Raw genomic sequence first — 27837 nt, 5'->3', positions numbered from 1 at the left:
AGGGGGTATCTTCAAAGCTAATTTTTTATAAAAATGCCTTCCCCTAACACATTTAGGGGAAACTCCTGGCTATAAATTACAGGACAGCTTTGGAATTCTTGGTCTCCTGGTCTCTCCCAGAGGAGATCCGTCTTTCTATTGGGGCCTCCCGGGCCCCACACTCCACCTTCCAAAGTAAGCACAGAGTAAGGTGCAGACATCTGGTTCCTGTTTCTGGATTCAAAATTGATCTGCTGGGTGATTCTTGGCAAGTCACTTAACCTCTCTGAGCTTAAGTTTCCCTAATCCTGGCTCACTAGACACCTCTCATGGGGAGGGGGCGGGTGGCCAATTAATGAGCAGGTGTTTTAGAGAAGGGGGACTCGGCCTATGGCACAGCAGAAGCAAATCCCAAGGAAAAGAGTGGACAGGTTGGGGTGGGGGATAGAGGCAACTGAGAATCACAGCAGAGCAGTAGCTAAATCCTGCAGAACTTAAGTGGCTTGAAGCAGGAAGAAGTTATTTCTAGAGCCACTCATTTTATTCCAAGACAATCAAATCTCCTTGCATAATTTGGGACCAAGTGTCACTGCTCTTTAAAGCAAAGCTTTCTGGAGCAAATTCCCTCCACAGAGTATTCCCCAGTTCACTTTGGCTCATGCTGGCTGCGTCCTTTCCTGAATGGTTCCACAGCTCCATGTGAATCTTGACCCTTTATGATGTCTTACGGCATTCATACACTGAAGATCCCACATGCCACATGCTTTACAAATCTAATCACCTTTTGCCCTCTCTTACATCAACTTTAAGGGTTTGATATTACTGCCTCCATTTTGTAGGTAAGAACACTGAGGCACCAAGGAGATTTAGCAACTTTTGGGTGAGCAAGTCATCCTGGTTTGTCCAGGTCTTACCTGGATTTATCACTAACGTCTCTCATCCTGGAAAACCCCTCAGTCCCAGGCAAACTAAGTCACCCTAGTTTGAACCAAATGCCTGGTTGGCCCGAACCAGGGCTCTTTCTCCAGTGGCTCCTCGCTCCTTCCCCAATCCACAGTCCCAAGTCCCCAAGAAGACATAGACTCCCTGAGGACAGCGGCTACGTCTTCAAACTTTGTTGTTTAAGAGGACCCGAAATAGAGCGGGACTGGTTAATATTGGCCAATTTGACTCCTGTTGACGTCCACCCCCACTGAGGGCTCAGTCAGGCTGAGGTAGGGGTGGCAGGTGGTGAGCATATCCATTCACAGTACCACTTACTGCTCGTTTTGCTACACAAGTGACAGAGACCATTGCTTCTCAGTGAACTCACACGGCCCACAGAGGCAGACAACTTTCACGAGTCCTGTTGCAGGGGACGAGTGTTTGCTCCTCATGCAGAGTGCTGGTACTTCAGCCTTTGCTTTTGGCACGTTTACAATAAATCTGAATGTCAGAATCAATATTCCCTGGATAACAATCTCCACCTTCCCTCATGGAATCAGTTCTTGAGCAATTTCTTTCCATTGGTATTTATTTTTGGGGTGTAGGTTTTTTTTTTTTTTTTCAAGTTGCAACATACTGTTCCATGATAGGTACCTTCACAGACATCCCTGCAACCCTAACTAATCGCTAGAACACTGGTTGCTCAGGCATAATCTCCTGTAGGGACGTCTCTAATGATCTAGAGACCAGGCCCCCGGTAAGGTCAACCTCTCAGCTATGCCCACAAAGGGTGTATCAAAAAGCCACAGAGAAGTGAGTAGCTCTCAGGAAGCCCCTGCACCACAAGAGACGCACTCAGGACAATGGCAGACACAAGAAGGGAAAGGTAACAAAGTGGAGAAGAACTTTTGGTAGCGGGCATGGCAGTTAGAGGCCACTTCCTGCAGAGCCAAACAGCCTTGCTTACTGCAGGGGCCCCAGAAAACATTCCTAAATATAAGAACTCAGGAAAATAATGCCTATTTACAAAGACAAGCCTGAGTTTTTGTGAAATGGTGACTTGTGTCTGAGATGCTCTATTTGCTAAGCAGGGAAGGGAACATATTGTTGTAAAAACAGTAACAGAAAAAAATAAGACTTGTCCGAAGTTGATTTGAAGGAAATTGCAAAAGAAAGATTTCAAAAATGCTTCGAAGTAACCGTAGTGGAAAGATAAAATGAGGACTTAAATACCCAGCCTCAGTTTCATAGAAATCTCACTCATCTGAACACCATGTTACTCAACTTGGCAGTGAATGAAGCATTTTCCATGTATAAACATCGCAATTCTAAGTGCAACCATGAAATCTGAGGATTAATCTTTTGATAGATTATGACTTTTATAGAAAAACACACCTAATGATTTTCAAATAGGTGGTAAAGTGCTCACCTTTTCACTTAGTCTGCAGGTAAACTTTCTGAAGAGTAAGTGAGATTCTTTAATGTCGGCTTTCTTCCTAAATTCCCTGAGGGCTTGCTACTGACAGCATAAGGACACTGAGACTCAGCCTCACAGGTATGGAGAGCCCAGGTGAGCCAAGCCAGTCAGTCATGCTTTCTTAGCACATTTAAGAAAAAGTTAACATGGCATGGGTTCTGCTGAGAAGTTGTTCTTGTCAGGTTTCTACTGCTTTGTAGAAAGCATTTTCTTTCTAAGTCAGAGCCTTCAGAAATAAATGAAGCCCCTCCCAGAGTTTCACGTGTGACCCCCAAGCAGCTCATCTATCCACCCACCTACCCACCCACACACTTCACCCATCCACCCATCTATCCATCCATTCTTCCATTCAGCTGTCCATCTAACTATCCTAACTATCCATCTGTCCTCCAGCACACCTTTACTGCATGCCTCCTGGGTAAACGTGAGTCCAGGGGAGAGATCCAGTGGTCCTGCCCTCACAGTACTCTCGGTCTAATGAGAGACACTCGTGGAAGGAAAGGAGAAGCCTAAAATGTGCTGTAATACAGCATGCCAGGGCTGACCCTGGAAGGAGCAACAGACTCATACAAGAGAGCCAGAGAAGGCTGTTTCTTTCTCTGAGGAGACTACTCTGAGACTTTACAGGGTAAGTGGGCATTAGCCTGAGCATGGGTCTCCAAGGAAGTGAAGGAGGCTCAGTGTGGCTGGAGTGGGAGCAGCAAGAGGGAGAGTGCCAGGGAGAGGGGAGGGTGGAGGGGTAAAAGAGGGACATATCGAGTAGTTTAGACATTAGTGCATTTAATCCTCTCAGCAACCCACAGAGATCTCTATTATTTTTGTTAAGATTTTATTTCTTTGAGAGAGAGAGCACAAGCAGGGGGAGCAGCAGCAGGAGTGGCAGAGGGAGGGAGAAGCAGACTCCCCTCTGAGCAGGGAGCCAGATGTGGGGCTCGATCCTAGGACCCCGGGATCATGACCTGAGCTGAAAGCAGATGCTTAACCAACTGAGTCACCCAGGTGCCCTGAGATCTCTATTATTTCCCCCATCGTACATATAAGGAATTATACCTCAGAGAAGCTAATAACAAGATGACATAGTTGTTAAATGACAAAGAGAAGACTTAAACCCAGGTCTGTCCAATTCCAGTGCCTCTGAAAATGAAGAGTACGCTCCACAAGAAGCTCTACCCAAATTCAGGGTGTTATAGCTCCCGGGACAGTCACCTGAGAGACAGAAAGATGAGAAATAGGTAGATCACACGAAACCAAGCCTAGGTAGAAAAGTTCCAGAGAAACTGCAGGTCTCACTGCCTTCTCAAAAGGTCCATAAATATACAACAGTTTCTGTGTCTACCTAGGTTAAAGGGTGAACTTGTCAATTTATATCACAAAGTTCTGATTTTCATCCTATGAAAGAGTTTCTACCAATCAATAAGAAAATGGCCAACTAAGGAAAAATCAAATAAAGGCTGTAATTAAAATGTTTGCAGAAAAGGTGATGCAAATTGCATTTAAACTTAACAAAAAGACATATTCATTCATAAAAAGAGAAATGCAAACTGAAACTACCACGACAAACTATTTTCAACCCTTCAGACTGGGAAAAATAGTTTAATAACATAGTATTGGCAACAGTAGGGGAAACAGACAAGCTCATAGATTGCTGATGGGAGTGTAAACTGATATAGCCTCAGTGGATGGCATTGGATAGTATCTTCCAAAATAAAATGTGCATATTCTTGGATCATGCAATTTGTCTATAGGATATACTTGCACATGCGTGAAAAGACAAATCCATACAGAAGTGGATGTACTTCTGAAAGAACGCTAATACACTAAAATGTCCATCAAAGGAGAACTTAAATTATGCTATACCCACACAATGGACACTCTTCAGCCATAAAAAATGGAGTATAGAAGCTATTTATGTACTGATGTAAAACAATCAAAATCTACTATAAGGTAGAAAAAAGTCATGTAAGAGCAATGTGCATAATATGCTGGTAAAGTGGGTGCTGGGGTGGGCCCATCCAGATTTGACAGCTGCTGGGAGTGTTGGAGGGACCCCAAGTTCCTCTCCAGGGGATTGCCCAGTGCTGAAGAGAGAAGCCTAACAAAAGATTATGCCTATTTGCAATGACTGATCAAAGGCCTGCCCCCTCATACCCCAAACTGGGACAACTCAGAGGGCCATTCTGGCTCCAGAGGTCCCTGCGGGGCTGAGCCCCTGTTATGATAGCATTGCACTTAGAATTTCTTCCTCTGGTCAACCCTGCTTCCCACTCTTCCTCACAGGTGTTTGCTCTTGCCTGCCAATCTCTACCTTAGAGTCTATTTCCATAGAACCAACTGTTACGGCTACCACCTAGGGGCCGGGGCGGGGGGAGGAGGAATGGGAGTAGGGGTAGAAAGATTATCCATTTACATGCTTGCCTAACTGTTCAAAAAATACTTCTAGAAGCATATGCAAGAATGTGCAATATGGGGAGGGGACCCAGTGGTTGGGGCCGGGCTAAGAGGGAAGAAGACCCTTTTAGTTTTTTTGAAATTTGTATCATGAGCATATGTTACCTATTGACAAAATAAAGGAAGTAACAATGCCTTAAAGTGAAAGCAGAAGAGGTTTAAGAAAACCTAACCAGACTCTTCCAATCATTAGGTAATTGCCAGCATTCAGCAGGAAGTCTCCACCAGCCTGAAACAAGAGAGTCTGAGTTACTCCCTGGCCTGCTGATACTGCAGGGAGGACATTACTCCTTTTCCATTTCAAACCCCACAAAGACATCCTAAATCCAAGCCGGGCTGGGAAGGAGAAATGTTTCTGGTAGGGCATCTCTCCTTGGGCAATTGTCAGGGCTGCTTACAAAGTGCAGGCATCACCAAGGGAACTTGGGCCTTTGGTGCTAACCTGTATTACCGTTCAGAGGACTGGAAAGTACAGGGTAGTGTGTGTCTCTGGTCATGAGCACTTTGATGATGATGGAGCTGACCTTCCCACCAGGCCCATTTCTGGGAAGACATCTGAATGCCTGGCCTTGCCCCGCCTTGGTGCTGCTGACCACCCAGCTCTTCAACACATATTTGGTGGTGTGCTTTTCCAGATGCTTCCTCCAAAGAGAACTTCTGCCTCCACAGTGAGCCAAGCCCTTGCTTTTAGAAGTTTCTTCCTCATCCCATTTATGAATATAAAACTGAAACATTTTAAGGGAGATCAGAGGAAAATTTCTCAGCAACTGCTAAGTCAGCAAGAATGCCAGTTGGCAGAAGGAGACTGGGAGTGGAGGCACTTCTCAGCTCTTGCAGATCCTGGGAGACTAGTAAATATCTGATGCCAACAATTCTGGTCCTAGCCACACCATAAAATGCCTTTATGAGGCCTGACTCTTCTCCATGTACTAGATCTCTCCTCATTCCCAGACCTTTCTGCACTCCTGCCCTACCCCCATTCCTTGGCCAACGCTGATTAAACCCACGGTATTTTCTCCATTTACATTCTGTTGGCAGCAATGTGCATTATCTGGAGGCATCATCTGGGCAGTGGAGGGCTGTGATCAATGCTGGAAGCAGAAGTAGTGTTAACAGTGGAAAGTCATTCTGGCCGACCCTGCAGAGGCTTCCCCAGAGGGACTTCGGGTCTTAGAAACAGCCATAGTCCTCCAGTGCTGAGAATCCCTTCTTCCCTCTCCCATTTAGCCACAGCATGACTTCTTCTTCTTCTTTTCTTCTTCTTCTTCTTCTTTTTCTTCTTCTTCTTCTTCTTCTTTTCTTTTTTTTTTTTTTTTAGATTTTTATCTACTTATTCATGAGAGACACACAGAGCAAGAGAGGCAAAGACACAGGCAGAGGGAGAAGCAGGCTCCATGCAGGGAGCCCGATGTGGGACTTGATCCTGGGCCTCCAGCATCAGGCCCTGGGTGGAAGGCAGGCACTAAACCGCTGAGCCACCCAGGGTTCCCCACAGCATGACTTCTAAGAAGCAGATTGGTTAGTGATGATTAGTTATAATCATAACAGTCCAGATATGCTATACCTCCCTGATGAAATCCTGGTGGTATAATAGTTTTAAATCTATAAAATAAAAAACTGTGTGAGGGTATCATTTTTGCCCCCTTTGGATTATTTCCTACTGTTCATTTAAAAAAAAAATTTTATCAGAGTTCAATTTGCCAACATATAGCATAACACCGAGTGCTCATCCTGCCAAGTGCCCCCCTCAGTGCCCATCACCCAGTCACCCCAACCCCCCGCCCACCTCCCTTTCCACCACCCCTTGTTCGTTTCCCAGAGTTAGGTGTCTCTAATGTTTTGTCACCCTCACTGATATTTTCACTCATTTTCTCTCCTTTCCCTTTATTCCCTTTCACTAACTTTTATATTCCCCAAATGAGATCATATAATGACTGTCCTTCTCTGATTGACTTATTTCACTCAGCATAATACTCTCCAGTTCCATCCACGTTGAAGCAAATGGTGGGTATTTGTCGTTTCTAATGGCTGAGTAATATTCCATTGTATACATAGACCACATCTTCTTTATCCATTCATCTTTCAATGGGCACCGAGGCTCCTTCCACAGTTTGGCTATTGTGGACATTGCTGCTATAAACATCGGGGTGCAGGTGTTCTGGCGTTTCAATGCATCTGTATATTTGGGGTAAATCCCCAGCAGTACAATTGCTGGGTCATAGTGCAGATCTATTTTTAACTCTTTGAGGAATCTCCACACAGTTTTCCAGAGTGGCTGCACTAGTTCACCTACTGTTCATTTTTATAAAAAGTCCCTTACCTGGCTATTTGAGGCAGTTGGGTTGTCTGCAAACAGTCTCACCTCTTGTCCTTCAAGGAGTGGTGATAGCTAGAAGCCCATCTCAGCACCCTTTCTTCCTCTTGGAGGAAATGTCCCAAATCCCCCCAAAGGATGTGATTGGTGTGCACCCCCATGAGAATGCCCTGCTCATAGGCAAAGTACCCCATGGATTAGCTGATTCCTTTAGTCCTTCATGTAAAGGCATGTATATGTACATGTCTATATGCATATATGTATATATGGAAAGTGTATAATTTGTACACTTTAAATATGTGCAATTTGTTTTGTATCAATTCTACCTCAGTAAAACTATAAATAATAATAACTTTTGTAAGAGCTATGGGAGGGGTAAAAAAAAGGCTGGGGTTAAGTGTCCATTCCCAGAACACCTGGCCAGGCTGTGACTGCCCAACCGTCCTGCCCTGTGCACCTCCACTCTGGCCTGGTCTTAACGCTTAGCAGCTGAGCCTCAGCCTTGACACCTAAGAACCTGACACCTGAGATGAGCCCACAGGTTTGAATAGCAATGGTCAAAGTCCCAACACTCTGGCTGGGAGACTCTCTTCCTGCCATTTAACCTGCTTGGTGACGAACTAATGGTAAGAAATAAATACAAAGAAAGACTCGGGCGGGCGGAGGGGGGCGGTGGGAGGGGGTCTCAGGCACTGATGACAGCTGCACAAAACCTGCTGTGGCTGTGAGCAGTTCAACATGGTCAGCTCCTCGCTGGCTCATTTTGGGCCCAAAGCCCACATTACCTCTTTTATAAGCTTTAATATCCCTCGGAAACGCTCTCCCTTTACATTCTCCATCTCTTCTCTGGAACTTCTCCAGAGGGCTCTGTGATTGGGTTGCATACAAGTTTCTGAGCTTGTAACTTCCTTTTGGTCATAAATCACCTCTTACACACTCACTTTTTCCTTCTCATTGTTCTTCAATATTAATAGCCCCAAATCCCAGGAGCATTTGAGAACCATTCCAATTTTGGTTAGAAAATCAATTTGGAAACTAGTAGTTGGCTTTGCTTAGACTTCCAATCCTTCTGAGAAGGTCAGTTCCTACAAATTGGCCAAACCAGGGGCGAGGTGGGGGATGGGGTGGGGGGGAAGGGGGCCAGCCTGGTAAACTTCCCCATTTTGAAAATCTCACCATTTTCTCATGAAATGCTAGATACCTTGGTGTCAGTGTTTTTCTTTTAAATCTGTCTCTAAAATTAAAATGTTAACTCTAGAGAGAGGGGGGGGAAAAGTCTAATGCCTTCTGTTGTGTGATCTGATAGATAATTTTTTTAAAAATCGCTCATTTCAGGATAGATCGAATCTATGGTGAAAGCAGAGGAATAAATCTGAAATCTGGTTCTGTTTGTTAAAAGGCTCTGATATTTTTAATTTTTTGGAAATACCTTTCTCCTAAATAAGTCCTGCTTCCTCCCCAGGCTGCTGATCTGCAGGGAAAGTGAGAAAGTGTCACATCTCATCAAATGCTGACAGGCCAGGGCTTCCCCCCAAGATAGGAGTAGGGATTATCTGCCAGCTGATGGGTCTGCCCTCCCCTAACCCAAGACAGCAGGAATATGCATTCAGGGATAAAGGAAACAGACCATTGGTTAGGTTTCCTTAGAAAGACAAAGGAGGAGCTCTTCACACATAGCACATTGACTTGAGTGGTCTACATAACACATCAGAGCGGGAAGTGGAATGAAGAATGCTCAGGCCTAGAGGCTGACACCTAGCCAAGTGACTCAGCCAAAGGCACCATGTTGGCAAGCAGGTCTCCCAGAGAGGGAAGACAAGGGCACAGTGTCCACCAGCTCCTTGGGGACCACCAGCCTCCCAACTCCTGAGCTGGGCTTGCCCAGCACCCTCTGGTCTAATGCAAGGCCTGCTAAGCACATCTCTGGGTTGCAAACTTGAACCCAGGCTTGAAATACATAACTTTCTCCAAATCCTTCAGCCCTTATCCTGTCCTCTATTATTAGAGTCAGATTCTTCATTTTTCACCATACAGCTGATTAGAGGCCAGTCCATGGGCACCCACTGCATGTGGCCCCTGACTGATCCCCAGGCAGTTCATGTCCCACAGCCATAGGCACCCCCAGCCAAGGGTGGGGCTCAGGTACGGCAGGGATGAATGATTTATTTAGGAGTGGCTCCCTAAAACTCTCTGAGACATCATCAACATTTCAAGAGGCTGATAAAGTCCCCTACATCTGGGGAGGGAGGCTATTAATCTATTCATTAGTGTGAAACAATGTCTCTTTTGAACCCGATATGTCTAATTGTGGAAGAGAACAAAGCCTGACAATTACAGCCGGAGACAGGCAAAGAGCATCTGCTCCCATGACACCAGGACTTCTTCCAGGCGGCTCACAAAGCGCTGGAGTGCTCCCTCCTGCCCGCACCGAGGGAGATCCCTACTGGGGCAAAGTGATGATAACAAGTAGCTAACATTTACAGAGTTCTTGCTATGTACTGCACACTGTGCAAACCAGCATGTGTGCACTTGCTGACTTCATTCTCACAACAGCCCTGAAAAGTGAGTAGTTTTGTCTCCATTCTATAAATGAGGGAACTGAGGCTCAACACGACAAAATGCTTTGTCTTGAGCAACACAGCTGGTAAACTGCAGAGCAGGGCTCTGTCCCCACCCCTGGCTCCCAAACCCATGCCTCTTTCCACCACTCTGTGTCTGTCCCTGGACAAGACTGCAGTGCAGTGCCTGGGATCCAGCTCTGGGAGGCCTCCTGGCAGCAGCTCTATTCATGAGCAGAGAAGAGGGTCCACAACGAGTCATTTGCCCTGCATTCCCCAGAGGACATACCAGATCTGCACTGGGTGAGACGAGGTGCTGCAGGCTAGCCAGTCAGCAAGAACCTAGAGAGACTGGCCTGGCTAATAGCACCAAGCTGACACTCAAATCCAGGTTCACTGCCTTGAAATCCAGTATGGCTTAGAATACTTGCCTCCAAGGGCTTCTACACCAGCTTACTAATTCAACTCCTGATCATTGATCTCTGAATTGCTGGGACATCATTCTGGTCATCGAAAGAAGGTTTGTAAAGTACTCATACTCATTTATGGGTAAGAAGTTTCTCTCTGCTGGGCTTGAACTTGCCCCGAAGGAGCCCAGAGACTTCTAATTCTGAAGAGGAGCTAGGGATGTGGGTCTTCAAGCTCAAGAAAACATGGTGCCACCCCAGTAGATGTGTGGGTGAGGACTTGCATTATCATCCTTCAACCCTGGGCCTCCGGAGGCCACAGCCAGAGACAGGCATAGAGCCATGCACTCACCTAGATTGCCCATGAGAATGTCAGCTCTTTACTACTGGAGAGTTAATGCTCCTGGAAACAGCCCTCAAATAATGATGGGTGGTGGCATGGTGACAAATATCTCCAGCTTCTTCACCACTCAGCATAACTCTGAGGTGTGGCATGCATCATCTTACTGCATGCCCCTGTGCAACTGACATTCAGTTGCCCACAGAAGGAACTCCTGGATTATGTACCTTGACTTGGTGTCCTTCCCTTCCCTTCTCCGCCTCACATCATTACTTCTACCAGCACTACTCCCAATAAACTACTTGTGCTCCAACCTTGTCCCGGGTCTGCTTCGGGGAGAACCCAATCCAGTGCCAATCTAGTGTGTCCTCTCCTACTCTAACCCCAGGGAATCTTCATGTCTCTCTTCTTAGGCTGGACAAGATAAGCTGGGCAGAAAGGTTCCTTATATTGTGTCATCCTAGGCACAGAAGGTGACCTCCCATGGCCTCAGTATTCTCAAAGGTAAAGCACACTGACAATGTGTGGGTGTGATATGTGGGCATGACAAGAACTGAGTCCTGTGCCTTGTACATACTGAGTGCTCACCACAGGGTAGCTGCCAGTATTATTTCTTCTTCTTTTTTTTTTTTTTTTTTTTTTTTTTTAGAATAACACAAGCACTTGTCTTCCCTTTGTAATTGAGCTGTGACTTTCTGAAGGTCACAGACCGTGAGTATTTCCTCTCTGCCTTCCCCTTCACAGGTGACACTCAATTACATACTTGTTACATTAAAGTGCTTTGCCTAGAGGTGTTTGAGTAGCTCAGTTGGTTAAGTATCCCACTCTTGGGTTTTGGCTCAGGTGATGATCTCAGGGTTGTGAGACGGAGCCCAGCCTGCATTGGGCTCTGCACTCAACTGGGAGTCTGCTGGAGATTTTCTCTCCCTCTGCCCTGCCCTCACTCTCATGTATGTGCCCTCTCTCTCTATCTCTCTCTCACTCTCAAAAAATAAAATCAATAAATAAGTTGCTTTGCCTATTCTTTGCATTACCTGTTCTTAGATGAAAGCATGCTAATTACACTGTGTTTTTTCAGGCTTAGAGAACAGAACCCTAAAGCACTTCCTGTTTGTTGATGTCTTCAGCTCATGTGTGCTGTGTGAGCCCACAGCCGGAGGAGGCAGCTGTGAGTTATCTCATGGGTTATGATTTCACTCTTCATACATTAGAATAGTTAGAGCACGTCTCACATGAGGTGTGCCTCAAAGACAGCACCTGTGTTGATCCGTGTCCATGCTCCTCTATGCCAAGCCCATAGTAGGTGCTCATTAAATGTTGGCTATTTGACTGAAATAATCTGATATGAACATGCCAAATAGCACCAGAGGGGCTGCTCTAATGACATCCATCACTGACAGCTGGATGTAGCCAGAGCCTGACTAGGCTGATTTGTGAGAGAAAATCTCAAAAAATTGGAGGTGACAGATCGTCACTAACTTTGGTAACTTTGCCCTCTTAGATACATTTTATGGATGTTAGGTTACATTGAACTCTTCTGGGTATATAAATAGCTTATATTCCATTCTCAAGGCACAGGTCTTAGTTTAGAGACTCCTTCCTGAGTTTTGATGATCTGGCAATTATGATCAAATCTCTGGCCCCTTGTTAGCACCAACATTGGTTAGCTGAGATTTTAAACACTTGATTAGGAACTACCTCAACCATATCATGACTGCTTATGAGGTGCTTCAATATCTTGGAGAGTAGATGGAGCCATTTCTTGGCCTTGGGCCACTCTACTATTGGACTCTACAACTGCAGAGAGGCCAAGGTAGTGTATTCAACCTCCAGAGATTTAAAAATCAATTCTGTACTTGGGAAAGAGCTGTCACAAAGCACATGCACTTAATTCCACAAGTGAGACTAGGGCCATCCCCAAGCCTCTAACTGTCTGTAAACCAGCTCTAAACCTTGGATGCATGGAGGAATCATCTGGGAGTCTGGCACCTACTCTGATCAATTAGATCAGATCTCTGAGCATGGGATGCAGTATGGGGGTGGAATGGATTCCCAGGCGCCTGTACTGTGCAGCTAGGTAGAGTGGAAACCCAGTACTGTAAAGAAAGGATACAAATTCAACCAATTTCCTAGACAAGAGCAGATGAGAAAAAGCAGGTTAGAAGAGGGAAAGAGGATGGCATGAAAGAGGGGTACCCAGTATATCAAGAAGTAGCAGTGAGAAGAAGAGAGAGAAGAGAGCAAAATGGTGGAAAATATGAAAGAAATTTAGAATGCCTCTACGCTCCATGTCATGCAGGACACACCTCAGTAGTACACTTGCCATACTGAATTGAGTTCATTTTCTTTATATTAACTTTAGATTAGGAACTCCTTGAGGGAAGGAACCAGATCTGATTTGTCTGTATGCCTCTGATGCTGGCATCGTGTTGGGACAGAGGAAGAGGTAATGAATGTTGGCGAGTAAGTGAAACAACAAAGACTCCCCTCATGGATGCCCCGGGAAGACGTTTCTAAAGAGTCTATGTCAGCGCTCTGCTGACTGGACACAACTTGCAAACAGCAGGGGTTTTTATGACTGAGTCTTCATTCAAAGACATTTATTTGGCACTCACCATGTGTGCCAGACGCCATGCAGAATGCTTTTAGGAAAACAGAGTTGAAGATGCACAGCATACAGATGGCTGCCAAGAGTGCTGAGGCTCACACAGAAAAGCACGGGACATGTTTCAGAATGCATGAGATTAGCTAAAGCTCTGGTGCAAGGCATGGGCCGAAATACAGCAGAAGCAAAATGCCTTTTCACATACTCCCTTTAAGAAGCCAGACAAGGTGTGACACCCATTAGAAACATTTCCTTCCCAGACGATTATACTTTTTCAAAATCTGCTCACAGGGCTGATACTGTTTTCTGGGAAACCCATTCATGGTAAATTCATTCCAGTAATTGTGGATGAGCAAGGCATTGTTACAGCCACACTTCCCACCCAAACTCCTTCCTCCCTGCACTGGCGTCAATACCCTCTGTGCCCTTACTCCTCCAAAATCAGCAAAGTGGGACTCAGAGAAGACAGCTTTCCTTCTCCTGATAAGCAGGACTTACAATCCCCAGGTCACTCAAAACTCGCAGCTGGGCTCCTAAAGGAGGAAGGTTTTGCCCCCAAGAACTGTCCTTTCTGATCTCTTCAACAACAGGCTTCTATGAGAAATCAGAATTTGCTAAAGCCCTCGTGTCCTAGACTAAGGGCCCCAGATTTCAGTCATGGCTGTAAGCTGGTCCCTGCTTTAGACGTTCCCCACAACCACAGGAAAACATCTGAGGAACAGAGGGATCTAGGCCAGGAGTAATTGGAATTGGATTTCAATCCTCTCTTCCAACCTGCTGAGTTCTTCCTGAACATAAGCTCTTTATGTGAAAGATATCTAAAGACAGGTGATCACTGGGGTATTTTACTGAAAAACCACACCACTATTTCCTGGTCTAAAATGCACAGATTACTGAAAATAGCCCTTGAATAAGTGGAGAAGTTTCCTCTCAGTGGTTCAGTTCACTTAAATAGAGTCTCGCCCCATCCCAGGTGTAGGGGCTGTTTCCTCTGTTTTATGGATGAGACACTAAGATAGGGGAGTTATGAGAGCTGGCTGTGGTCCCCAGTGAAATGGTGGCAAAGCAGGTCTACAATCTCCATGTCCTGGCTGTTGCATGGAAGGACCTTGTGTTAACCTGCAGTCCGCCTCTCTCACCAGGTCATGGCCCGTCATGAACATCAAGTACTCATGGAGCCCAGGCATATAGCTGGAGTTTCACCAAACAGTGATGGCACTCACAGTGGGTTTAAGGCATTTTATGTCTTCAAGGAGTACACACAGTAGAGAGGAAGAGAAAAGTATCCAAATAACTATACTACTGAGCAGAGCCCACTGAGCGTCCTGTGCAAGGGTTAAATTGCAGGACTATAAAAAAGCATGAGAGCCAATATTCCGTCACATTCGGAGAGGAAAGATCAAGTGGATGGAAGCCCAGAAGTCTTAGAGGCAGGACTTGAGGGTAGATCAGATATTTTTTATAAATATAATAACCAGAGTTTTAAAAACATAATAATGAGACTTGTATCAAAACAAGTCATTCATAATCCCACTTCCCCACTGCAGTGGAGTATCCATTCCAGATTGGTGCTTGCCCACCACCAGGATTCAGACACATTTGGGCATGCCTAGAGAGCTGTGGGGCAGGCCACCAAGACCCTTTTGAGAGTACATCAAGCATAACACTTCGGATCAATACCAAAGCCAAGGTGGTAAGAATGAGGAGTCTGTCATAGTGTCTGTCCCTTGGATTGAGTCCCAGCCAAGCCTTCCATAAACACCTATCTAAGCAGCAAAGAGCAGTTTCATTAAAATTACATATCCACAGCTTTATAGAGAATACAGAGACAGTGTCGTCACTGAGTGTGCCTGGTCGAGGACCTCATTTTTCTCCAGCAGGGCAAGTGCTTTGTGTATGAGCATCTCCTAGCCTGACAGGTGTCTGAGGCTGGGGGGATTCCATGGGAGAGGCAACTTATCTGTCAAGGGATTCTTTTGGGGAGCTATGGGAGATTATTCATTCCCAGGAATTTCTGATGCCAGAATCCTACAGTAACAAGCGGAAGTGAGAGATACCTAAACGCTGGTTAGTTCTATAAAAAGTAGCCACATTTTTAACCCCCCCACAAGAGTAGCCCAAGGAAACATAGCTTACATAACTATGTTCATCTTTGCATATTCTATTCCAGTCCTTATTCACTTGCATATATAACAATCACAGTGCATACTTTTCTATAATTTGCTTTTTCAAATGTATCACCAAATTACAAATTAGGGGCAGGGAGATATGGGAGAAGGCTTTCCACGCAGATGAAACCATATGGCTCTTGATTAGTGGTCCTCAACACAGGGAAATTTTGTCTTCCAGGGTAACATGAGGCATTAGGCAGTGTCTGAAGACATTTTTCATTGTTATGACTGGGGAGGTGATGCTATGGGAAGAGGCCAGGGATGCTGCTAAACATTCTACTATACACAGGAGAGTTCCCCCACCACAAAGAATTATCTATCTCAAAACATAAAGAATGTTGAGGTTGAAAAACCCTGATTTCTAGGTGCAGAGATCAGAAAGTGCTTTGAAAGTTAGCTGAGTGGGGATACACTGAAGCTACCTCAGTGGGTGTTCCTGGGAGGAAGTGAACATATAGGTAGGGACCTGGAGGACACCCAGACAAAGACCCTTCGAGGAAAGGGGAGAAGAATGGTTATAGAGACTAAGGAACAGCTAATAAAATCAGTGCCATAGAGGGCAACAGTGCCATGAGGCCTAAGGCCAGGATGAGGCAGGTCCAAAGGTACAAGTTGGCACAGATGAGGAAAGCTGGCGGAATGAAACCTGTGCCCTCCACAGGGAGAGCTGGGATTTCAACTAGGATCTGTTGGCCCCCAGCCCAGGGCTCTTCCCAGTGGCTGTATCACACTGCCTCAGGACCATGCGGGTCCATGAACGCCTCTTGTTGGACATAAGCGGGCTGGCTGGAGCTGTACTATCGCAGACACAGAATGATGATTAACAGTTACCAGAACAGAAAGAGTCTGGTGTCATACAGAAGCTTTCTTCTTTCTTCCAACATGAGCTGAAAGCCCTCTGGGGGCCATAGCAACGGCTTCTGCACAGAGTATTTACATTAAACAAATAAATACTGCTTACCTCCTCCTTGAGCAAAGCCCTTGGTGGTGCCTCCTCAGTGGGGAGCTGAGCTGGCCAAGGGGCTGCTGGAAACTTGAGCTCATGAACTGCAGAAGGGAAATAAACACCAGAAGGGATGGATGCTCTGCCTTCCTCATGAATCCAGACACGCAACTGTAAATAAGCACAAGACAATGTCTTTCCCTTTGAAGAATGACAATGATGGGCAGGCTGGACAATACCCTGCCATAGCAGGGATGTGTTGAGTGAAGACGTATATGCTATAAGTGGAAGGTATATGGTGGCAGGTATGACCTTTTGGGAGAGTACCACCTATCAAAAACACAAAGGCTCTTACCTTTTGCTCAGGAACCCATCCTAGAGAATGTTCACTGCAACTTATAAAGTTAAAAACTTAGAGACAAACAAAATGTTCATCACTAGAGTGTGATCTGACTGCACTATAGTCTATCTATACTGTTGTACATAGATGTTAGGGAGAATGAGGCAGGTCTCCATGCTTGTTCATATGTGAATAAGGGTCAGGATTTATATTAAAGTGACAAGAGCAAGGTGAAGTTGTGAGACAACGTGTATAGATGAGTCATTAGTTTCTTTTTTTTTTCTTTTAAAGATTTTATTTATTTATTCATGAGAGACACACAAAGAAAGAGAGAGACAGAGACACAGGCAGAGGGAGAAGCAGGCTCCACGCAGGGAGCCCAATGTGGGACTCAATTCCGGGTCTCTGGGATCATGCCCAAAGGCTACACTAAACCGCTAAGCTACCCAGACATCCCTACTCTTTTTTTCTTTTCTTTTCTTTTCTTTTCTTTTCTTTTCTTTTCTTTATCCCTACTGTTTCTATATTAATATGTTTGTGCACCCAAAGAAACAGTACTGGGAAGACACACACAATAGGTTGACAGCACTTACTGCTGGAGAGGACTGTAGAGGAACAGAAGGAAAGGTGAGTGGCACTTGTTCGAACAGAAGTCCCAGCCTTGATCACTTTGCCCAAGGCTGCCAGCCCAAGACTGGTAGCCCTGGCCACTTGGGGCACAGAGACTGAAGGAGGACACATTGCAGAGCTGCTCCCAGGATGTAACTATCACTCTCATTATTGCTCCCTGATGTATGAAGGGCAAGTCAACCTTGGGCAACTTAGAGGTGCTCACAGCCACCTGAGTACTGGTGGTCTTGCTTCTCTCATTCCCTACTGCTTGCCCAGGTGAAGAAGGGAGCAGCATGCAGAAGCTGCATTGCTGGGGGCAGGAGAAGCTAGTAAGAGAAAAGTGACTCCTGATGCATGTCTCTTCCCATAGGAAAGAGTACGAGGATTGGGACTTGAGGTCATGGGCGCATCCACACTCTCCAATCATTAGCTTCATACTCAGGCTGCAGTCCAACCCTGAGACTGGCAAAGATAGGGGCAATCCAGGCTCTGAACCTTGAAGCTCAGGCTCACTCGGCCAGCTTCTGTCCCACACAGCTTCACACAAAGGCTGGAAAAACATGGCCAGTGATTCTTGAGTGCTTACTCTGTATCAGGAACTCTTCTGAGTCCTGGCTATAGGGTGTGGTCTGAGAACCACCAACAATCAGCATTACCTGGGAGCTTGTTAAAAATGCTGACTCTCTGGGGGATCCCTGGGTGGCGCAGCAGTTTAGTGCCTGCCTTTGGCCCAGGGCGTGATCCTGGAGACCGGGGATTGAATCCCACGTCGGGCTCCCGGTGCATGGAGCCTGCTTCTCCCTCTGCCTATGTCTCTGCCACTCTCTCTCTCTCTGTGTGACTATCATAAATTTAAAAAAAAAAAAATGCTGACTCTCAGGCACAATAGGACCCAGGTGATTTGTGTGACATTAAAACTTGAGAGGCACTGTACTTAGTACTTGGATCAACTAACTCCCTCTGAGTTCTATTATCATCATCCCCATCTTGCATACAAAGGTTAATCAACTTGTCTTAGGTCAGTCACCTGGCTAATAATTCCTATCGCCAGGATTTGGCCTGTAGAGCCTGAGCTATTAGCCACCATGGCACTATGCTGACTGTAAACTGCAGAGGTTACAGCTTCCCTAACTTCCTATCTAGCCTGATGGCAGACGCCTTAGGGTACTGTGAAGAATAAAGTCAACTTCACCAAGACTAGCTCAGTAAAAAAACATGTCTTTCAAAATTACAGAATCAGAGAGCAGAATAGTCGTTTTTAGGGACTAGGGATGCAGCTGGGTGGAGGTGGGAGGTAGGGCTCACTGTAGTGATGGAGCTGTTCTGTATTTTGACTGTATCATGGTCAATATCCTGGTTGTGATCTTTTATTATGGTTTTGCAATACATTATCACTGGGGGAAACTGTTAAGCGTGCAGATGATTTCTCTGTATTATTTCTTACAACTGCATGTGACTCTCGAAAAGGTTTTAATTAAAGAAGAAAAAAAAAAGCTTTCTCCATTGCTAAAATTTCCAAGCTTAAAACCCTGCTAAAGAAGCCAACGTTAAATTTTACACATATGGACCAAAAGTGTGTTCTGATTAAAATATGCACAATTAAAGACCTAGGGAGGGGGAGTGAGGAGAGGTGACCAAATCTAAGTGCAGCTATTTACCAAAACCATTTGTGCTTCAACACTTAAGTCTCCTTAGTTCTAAAATGCCAGCTTACAGCACACACACACAAACATACATACATGTGTGCATCCCTCCCACAAACACAACCTGTTAGTCATTTAGAAGGAAATAATCTCATAAAGCAGTATTGATAGAAAAGAACAAAATATGAGGAGTCGAAAGTGGGAAAACCATGCCTGGCTTGCAGCAGGACAAAAAGAGCATCTTCCTGGCTAGAGTTGATTTTTAAAAACAAAGAGCCAAACCAAAGTCATGTTCTTCACAGAATGTCTTAGGAAGGGAATTATCTAGTTGTTAGATCAGCACAGACAGAGTAATGTCAATAAACTGAGCAAAAACACACAGCTCAATGGTGAACCCCAAAGCTCGTGTGTGTGTGTGTGTGTGTGTGTGTGTGCGCGCGTGCACATGAAAGAGAAAGAGAGAGAATGAGAGGGAGAGAGATATGTGTGTTGTGAACCGCATAGTCCTGACTGAAGCCAATGGTTGGTTCACACCACATGAATTAGGCATTTTTGTAAAAGGCTAGAAAGTTCTAAGGTGAAGAGAGGGCTTCCCCTGGAAGTTAGTTCATCAGGTTAATGCATCCCTCCAGCTGACTACTGGTTGCTTGTGGCAGAAGCCAGCTAGCAGGCATTGTTGTCACTCCTTTTAAGAGAGTCCAGACTAGGCTTACAGCTAGTAGCTCCTCTTCACTACACAGTAGGGCCTGCTGGGCTGCAGGGAACTCTGTAAGATGAAGATCAAGAGCCCCCTTGGTCACTTTGCATACCAGTCTGTGATGGATGTTTCCAGTGCTGACCACTGCTGGAAGACAGTACCCAGGTTGTTGCAGACACCACATCACAGTAACCTGCATCCGTGGTCCCAGGAAGCCACCACATGGCTCTCACATTGGGTGGCAACTAAAGACAGGTCTTTCTGTGGGTGATCATTGCCCAGTGATCCAGGGAGAGGCCCAGCTTGGCCACGTCCAGGGACCGTGGCCTTTGTGGAATGGCAGCCAGGAGGCCAGTATCAGCCTTCTTCTTTCCACCCTCCTCTTTCTATGTAAATGTGTCCTCTTTTCTTCAAATCTCATCTCATTGGACAATGCTATTCATCTAAGGATTATATTAATTCCATCCCCTTCACTGGAGATATCCAGAAGACTGTTTGACATGATCTCGATGAGATCTGCCACACCCACCACCTGGGCTTAACAGGGGACCTAAACTGAACCCCAGTGGCTTTATGCCAGTAGTCCATGAAAACATGCCAGCAGCACTAGGCACTGTGCAGCTTCTGTCCTGACCCACTTGTCTTCACCCAGAACATTTCATCTCCCATTTTGTTTCGAATCCTTCCAACACCTCCTGCCTTGTCTTCCTGTTATTCTCTTGTTGCAATCCATTCAGTATAAAAGCAGGAGAGCAGGGATTTCAACTTGGTTACTTTATCACTCTTCTAGCCAATGAGCCCTGGGACATAGTATCTACTCAATAAACAACTCTTGGAGGACTAACCGTCTAAGAGCTGAGGCTCAGTCCTGCTTCTCTTCCTTGCGGCTTCACTCTTTGACCAGAACTTGTATGGCCCACTGGCTATTCTAGAGAAATTTCTCTTTCTCCAGAGCCCTAAGACTGCACAGCCTGTGGCCTCCCCATGTTCACCCCAGTTCATGGAGCAGGAAAATACAAAAAGCCCAGGGCTAAGTCCACACAGGCCAAAGGTGATCTGAAAGCCATCCCTCTCTAAGGCCTGAGAGCCAAATAGCTAAAGACCACAAAGAGCAGCCAGGCATGGAGCCCTAATGCCAAAGGTAGTTGAGAGGTTTTGGATGAGAAATTCAAGGCTGAGACCTTCTGGAAAGAGCACCAAGGAGAGAAAAACAAAAACTCAGAGCTACACATTTAGCACCCACAGAGCCCAAGGCTAGGGGAAATCATACCTCAGCACTGTTCTCTGTACACTCAAAGGACAAGGAAGCTGACTAGTGGTTTTCTTTATCCTATAGCTTATGCCCTATGATGGCTGCCATGTGCCATCAAGCTGTGAAAGAGGTTGCATTTCACAAACATTGACTTTCGTAAGTCTGACATTTCCCACAGGGGCCCTCCTTCATCAGCATTAGGAGAAATGTCTCCCATTAAGCCCTAGGTCTCAGTTTGGCCTCCATGGTGTAAGAGCTAATGGAAAGGAAAACTCATGTGTTTGGATATTGGCTCCAAATGAACCAGCCGTGGTCACATGCTCATGTGATGTAGCTTTGCTTAGAACTGAAGAGTAATAGAAAAAAAAAAAGATTGGTCAACAGAAGAAAAGTGGCTAGTCTCAGCATCACCTTTGCAACACTCATCCTCTGAAAGGGGCATCTACCATCAAAATAAGTGTGAATCCCCACTGAGGAGTGACTATGCTGGACTCTCCTGGAGGGTGGGGTGTGACATGTGTTTGAGGGGCAGGAAAGTTGCTATCTCTGAGACAGAGGATACATTCCTTTCCTAGGGCTGCTGTATAACAAAGTGCCATGGACTGCGTATCTTAAAACAGAGTTGTATTGTCTCATTATTCTGGAGGCTAGAAGTCTGAAATTAAGGTATGAGTAGGACCAAGCTTCCTCTGAAATGTGTAGGGAAATCATTCTTTGCCTCTTCTTCAATTCTGGTGGTTGGTTAGGAATGGTAAATGCCTGGCTGCAGGATTCCAATCTGTCTCTGTCTTTGTCATCACTTGGTGTATCCCCATGTCTCTTATTTTCTTCTTGTATGGATGTCAGGATTAGGGGTCTGCCCTACTCTAGTATAACCTCACCTTAGCTACTTACATCTGCAATGACCATTTTCCAAATGAGGTTACCTTCTGAGGTACTGGATTACAACTTATCTATTTTGGAGGAGTTAACAGCGCAGCCCATAACAGAGGGGTTGAAAAAGATGGTGGGCCACAGGTCCCGTGACTGGCAAGATACAGTGTCCTGGGTGCATAGCAGCTAAATGGGGAGTCAGGACCCAGGACCCAGTGCTCTCAGCTTCAGCAAAAATCTGATGCCCAAACTGGGCACAGAAGTAGCAACACTGTCAGCTACAGACCTCAAGTACTTGAACAAGGTGGCCAGTGTAGGCTGTGGACTGGCAGATGTTCCCTGAGGATACTGGCTAGTGTGGCCTGAGAGCCCAGGCCAGGGTAGGAGCCCCATGGTGACCAAAATCAAAGCCTGTAACAATAGGCTCTGGCCTTGAAGTAAAGAGTATTTTGATTTAGAAAAAAAAAAAAATCATATAAACATAGTTCTTAAGTCCAGTTAATATGGTGGTTTTAAATTTAAAGGAAGTTTTCAAATTTATAGACTCTAAACATAATCACACTCATATTTCCATGGACTCCACAAAAGCCATCCCTCAAGACACAGAAGACATGAGTCAACACGCAAATGGTGTCAACAATGGACAGAAAGAGGCCAAACATAGGTAGGTGTCAGCGGGGAGTAACGATGAGCCTGGAGAAGCCAGTGTTGGTCCAGATCCCCTCCCCCTTCTAAATCCTTGCAGAAAAGAATATTAATAAAATGAAACTCTAAATCCAATCCCGGAGCAATAATAGAACACTTGTGCCAAACTTCACAGCCGTGGGAAGGATGTATGTAGCTGAGCAATCTGTGGACAGCATTTCTCGGCTGAAATTCTTGAAAGCTCACAGTGCTCAGGCCAAAATGCTCTGGAAACCAAGTCCCGTGGAAAATGCAAACTTTATGAATTGCACATGTGGCCACAAAGCCAGCTCTGCAACTCTGAGTGAAAAGATTTGAAGAGCAATCTGTCCCCATTCTGAAGACCACCAGGGCTGATGCAGAGCATACCATGGGTCCCAGAGGGGATAGGAGACTCTCTCAGCCTTTGGGATTTTCTTGGCAAACTCCAGAAAAAAACAAGCGGAGGCCTGTGCTGGAATCAGACATGACAGACAAAGGGGCCACTTCCCCTGGCCTGAGGGGGCGTCCCTGGAGAAGCAGCACCCGAGGGGCAAAGTGAATCCTTCTCCAGCTACTTAGCTCTTTGTCCCTCCCTTTTCCCCGTCTGTGAGCCAAAGAGCTCATCATATAGAACTTATCTAGGGGGGTGGCTGTGAGGGTGCAAGGGATTCATATATGGGAATCTCGAAGAAAGCGCCTGACCCTTCAGAACAGCTAACCCAATCCTCACCTGCAGCAAGCACTCCAGCAAAGCTGAAGTTTCAAATCTCTCCCCGAAGTTGCTGCTCTTCCAGCACTGCTCCTAAATTTTAATTTTTTCTTTATAGATCTCGGATTGCTTTCCCACTTTGTCTCCCAACAACCTCTTCTCAAATCTGGAGAGTTTCCCGCTCTCTGTCATAGGATCTAAGGACAGGAAAGGCCCTCCTCAGTCCCTCAGCTTCCGCCCCTGCCCCAAGGCAGAGCTCTGTTCACACTGAATCCGACAGATGGTTGTCGTTTCCAGACAGGAAATATTTATCGAGCATCCACTCTGGGCCAAGCTTTGTGCTCAGAGCTGCTAGGAATACGCGCAGGAGTGGGGCGGGCTGAGCTCCCACAAGTCTATATGGGGGAACTGGAAAAACTCAGACAGGAATGGATGCTGCAGTCTTGAGGCAGAATTTCTTCTCTGGGAAACCTCTATTTTTGCTCTCCTGGCCTTCAACTGGCCATCCAACTGATTGGATGAGGCCCGCCCACATTATTAAGGGTCGTCTCCTTTACTTATAGTCAAGTGATTGTAGATGCTAACCATGTAGATGAGTGTCTGATTAATGCGCATACTGTAGCATCACCAAGTTGACATATAAAATTAATCATTACACACAAGTCATTTGTCCTTGCTCTCCCCACTTTTTGTCCAGCTTTCTTCCTACCTGCCAGTTCTATGACCTCTAACAACTTCAGGCCCCCGTAAGACACAGAGAAGATAGCTTTCCCTTGACTTTGTCATCAGCTCCCACACTTGCATTCCTGCTTCATCCCTAAAATAAATCCTTCATCCCATTTCACTCATAATAGTTGGACTTTATATGTGTCTTCCATCCAATTTACTTAATTTTTGTGCTTGTACGGCTTGCACAGGGAGATGGCATACCTCAGAACTGTCCCCAGAGTTACCCAGGAGGATGTCACAAAGACTGCTCACATAGAGGTGCCTTGCTGGCAGCATTTTCACTATTCCAGATGCTGCCAGAAAAGGTGCCAGAGGAAGATGCTGGCTGCTAGGCACTTTTGGCTGAAACACACTTACAGGAACTAGCAGCTCAAGAAGCCAACCTCTGCAGGGCCTGAGCACTACAGAAAGTGTACCCTTCAAGGAGCCTGGCAAGTGAGACACACTGGAACCAGGAAGAGGAAATCTCTTTCTCTTCCCTCCCATGTCTTCTCAGGATTCTCTACGAACCACATGTAACAATGTGCCAGCTGGCAAAGAAGAACCCATGGCAAAGGCCATGCCCACCTCCATTCTGACAGAGCCAGCAAAGAGGAGGTGGATTGGAGCTGAGAAGCAATAAACTGGATAAACTAGCATAGTTCATTCCTTTGGCTACTCAGTTTCCAAAGGGCACTTGGACATACTTCTACATAACAATGAAATAATACTATCTTCTTTCCAACTCCTGTGATAGGGCTATCTTCCTTTCAAGTGAAGAATTTCTCACACTATCCTGAAATGAATGGACACCCAGTTCTAACAGCCACTGAATCTAGCACCATAGCTATATTTATTCCTCAAATCCATCAGCAACCCATTGAATGATCTGTCACCTAAAGACTACATCGTAAAATTAACTTCCAACAACTCGTATAGAAAATAAAAATGGAAAGTTAGTGTATACAAATACACACACATATGAAACAGACCAGGGAAAAGATGCAAACTAACAGAGTTCTATAGAGTATGACTAACTGGTCTTGAGGTCATAATTGCGATCTATGGCTTCCTTCCTCCACTAACCATTCTGTGCTTCCCCAATGCTCTCAGTCAGGATCTCAGCTAGCTGAGTTTGCTACCTGAGGGTGTGACTGAAACCTTAATTTCTGAAGAGTCCTTAGTCACCCTGCCTGTTTGTTAGTTGCTACAGTTTTCCATTAACCTCTGCTGCCAGGCATGGAAAAGCTAGGAGGTGTCCCAGAGAATCCCTTGGGTTCCAAAAATAGTCTTCCTTTCCCCCATTGTGTAGCTGCAACCCAATTATCTCTTGGTATTCAGGATCAATCACTCCAGCCAGTAGACCAGCTCTTTTTTGTGGATTCAGTGGCATAAGGAGCCCAAAGCAGTAGGGTCTAATCTTTCTACTCCATGGAATCTCAGCCCATTTGAAGCACTCTCTGCTTGAGCTCAAGGATACCTGAACAGGAAGCGAAAATTCTGTGTATGGATCATTGGACATAATAGTAAGAGATGCAACTCCCATTTATATCCCTTGATTCCTGGCCCCATGCATCCTGACTGTTGGGGAGACAGCACCGTATTATGATTTGATTCAAAGCATATACTATGTCCTGTAAGACAGAACCCCATCCGTCAAGATGTTTTCCCATGAAAGGTACTGCAACAGAGTCTTCAGTAAGTCAATGAACCTTCCAATTAGCCCAGTCACGTCCAATTAATGGGGTAAGACCACATAATTCCATGGAAGGGGCATTAGCCCACTGCTATACTTCCTTTGCTAAGAAATGGACTGCTGATCAGAAGCAATGCTATGGAGAATGCCATGGTGGTAGATAAGTCATTCTGTGAATCATGAATCATGGTTGGTGCTACAGACACACTTAAATGCAAATTCATACCTAGAAAATGTCTCTTCCAATGATGACAAATATCTGCCTCCTTCATGACAGAGAGGTCCAATGTAATCAATCTGCCACTATGTGGCTAACTAGTTACCCCAGGGAATGGTGTCAAGGGCTCAGTGTTGGTCTCTACTGTAGGCAGACCAGGCACCTAATAGCAGTGTAAGCACCCATGTTGCTAAGCTCCTGCACAGCCTCCATGCCTGCCACCATGGCTCCTTTGTTACAGGCCTACTGAGCAAGCATTGGAGTGTCTGAGGAAAGAGGTGGACTGATGTCTACAGAGTAATTTTGTCTGATGACTAAATTTCTCCATTGTGGATGCCCAAACGGCATCCACGTTGGACACAAATATCTTCACAGTTTGTGCCCACTCTGAGAGAGATCTATCCAACACCTCTTCCCCCAGACTTTTCTTGTCACCAATCTTCCAATTATGCTCCTGACCATCCAGCCAAACCATTAGTAAGTGCCCATAAATCTATGTAGATTCCTACTTCTGGACATCTCTCATTTCACAATAGTGGACAGATAAGAATATTGCTCAAAGTTCTTTCACAAGTCCAATCAAGGCACAGAAACCACATGGTAATGCAAACGGAAAAAAATTAATATAAATAATTATTAATAGGAAATTAGACTATATTAAAAGGAGACTAATGGGGACTTGGGTAGTAAGAGTTATTGAGAACTATAAAGAATGCAGGAATAGTAAACATAGGAGCATCCTCTACCCCTAGAACTGAGATAGTGCCCTAATAATATCCAAGGAAGAGCCTCCTCCTTGACCAAGGATGGGGATTCAGAGCTCAGAATACACACTGCCATGGCTTACTGGATGACACAAAAGCCAAAAGATGCCTCACCACTGGGACTTGACAGGAATTTGCCCTCTGAGAGGTCAGGAGAAGGTTCCAAAGGGAAGTGCCATGGTTCAGAACTCACTGTAAAGCCATGGGAGAGAGTACTGGAAGAGGCCATTCACAAGGAAATCCATGGCTGGTGGCATTCCACTGGGAAACTGCCAGAGAAGATAAGATGCTGGGAGAAGCTGCTAGCCACTGGGCATTGCAGGAGCTCAAGACACCGTGACTGAAGGAGGCAGGCACAAGAGAAAGGTGTCCCCTACAGAAGCCTAACACAGCAGAAACTATATGCTCTCAGGACCTGGGTACTGGACAAAGCATCATCTGCATGAGTTTGGTAAATGAGAACCAAAAAGAGGAAACTCCTTTCTCCAGTGTACCTCAGTGTCCTTTACGGACAAGACTTAGAATCATGACAGCTGGCAAAGGAGAAATTTTTACAAAGCCCATTTCTGTGATCACAGAGCAGACAGCAAGGATGAGTTTGGAACTGAAAAGGCAATAAATTGATAAATGGCATGGGGTGGAGGGGTGCTATGCTAGGAGAAGGGGTCAGAGAGAATGGCAGGAAGCAGACCAACACACGGCAGTGCATTACTCTGTGTACAAGCTGAGCATATAAAACTCTTCAGCAGCATATATAACTCTTCAAAGGCTGCCCATAGGAGGCAGTATGTGAGCTTCTGCCCCGCCCCCCATAAGATGATCAGCTCAACCCAAGGGTAGGAGCAGGCTGAGTGTTCTCAGTTCCGTTCACATCTAAGCAAACTACCCTTACAAAGCAACTTCTGTAACTCTGATATTGAACTAAGCATCTTCTCTCATTTCCCCAGAACCTGGCCAGGGGCCAGGCTAACAGGAGGTGCTTAATAACAGTCAATGACTTTGAGAGAGTTTTCCTGTTCCACTCCATCAGCATATGACACAACTTACCCCCAGGGTCATCATTTGCCTTGGAATCATCCATCCCAGGAATGGCAGCCTCCCTAGGACCCCAACTGGTTCCTGAGAAGTCACTTTGCATCTGGAGGCTTCTTCCTCCTTGGGTGAAGGAAGCATCACCCTCTATTGCTCTTACCATGGCTCTGACCTCCTGGGTGCTGGCACAGTCCCTCTATCTTCATGACTGAGAGAGCTTGGAATACAGTGATGGGAAGAGGAGGGGAGGGAAGAGCAGCCCTTGACATATCTTGGTGATGGACATAATTTTGGTCTTCCCAACCTTTGCCTTTTGAAAGTCAGGATTTTAGAAAGAGAAATGGGGAAGCAAAGAGCCCTCTGGGATCTCTGGGACTTTCTGTTAAGGAAGAGTGGTCATCTTGCTCTCGATCTTGCAATGTCTCCAAGCTGTGGCCTTGATTTCATAAACATCTCTGTTCA

At 45.6% G+C, this 27837-nt stretch overlaps 1 protein-coding gene across 19 annotated transcripts in view; it reads right to left on the bottom strand.

The window, feature by feature from the left end:
• LOC144322134 (uncharacterized) overlaps nt 1-27837 on the bottom strand; it is a 162846-nt gene that overhangs the window by 52468 nt on the left and 82541 nt on the right. For all 19 annotated transcript variants that reach the window (XR_013387701.1, XR_013387700.1, XR_013387704.1 and 16 more), the window contains one exon: nt 16185-16337. The gene's annotated coding sequence lies outside the window, so the exon portion shown is untranslated. The remainder of the gene's footprint in view (nt 1-16184; nt 16338-27837) is intronic.

Source organism: Canis aureus, chromosome 10, assembly GCF_053574225.1.
Source record: "Canis aureus isolate CA01 chromosome 10, VMU_Caureus_v.1.0, whole genome shotgun sequence".
NCBI lineage: Eukaryota > Metazoa > Chordata > Mammalia > Carnivora > Canidae > Canis > Canis aureus.
The sequence above is the reverse complement of the archived record's forward strand: the minus strand, read 5'-3'. Positions and strand labels throughout refer to the sequence as shown.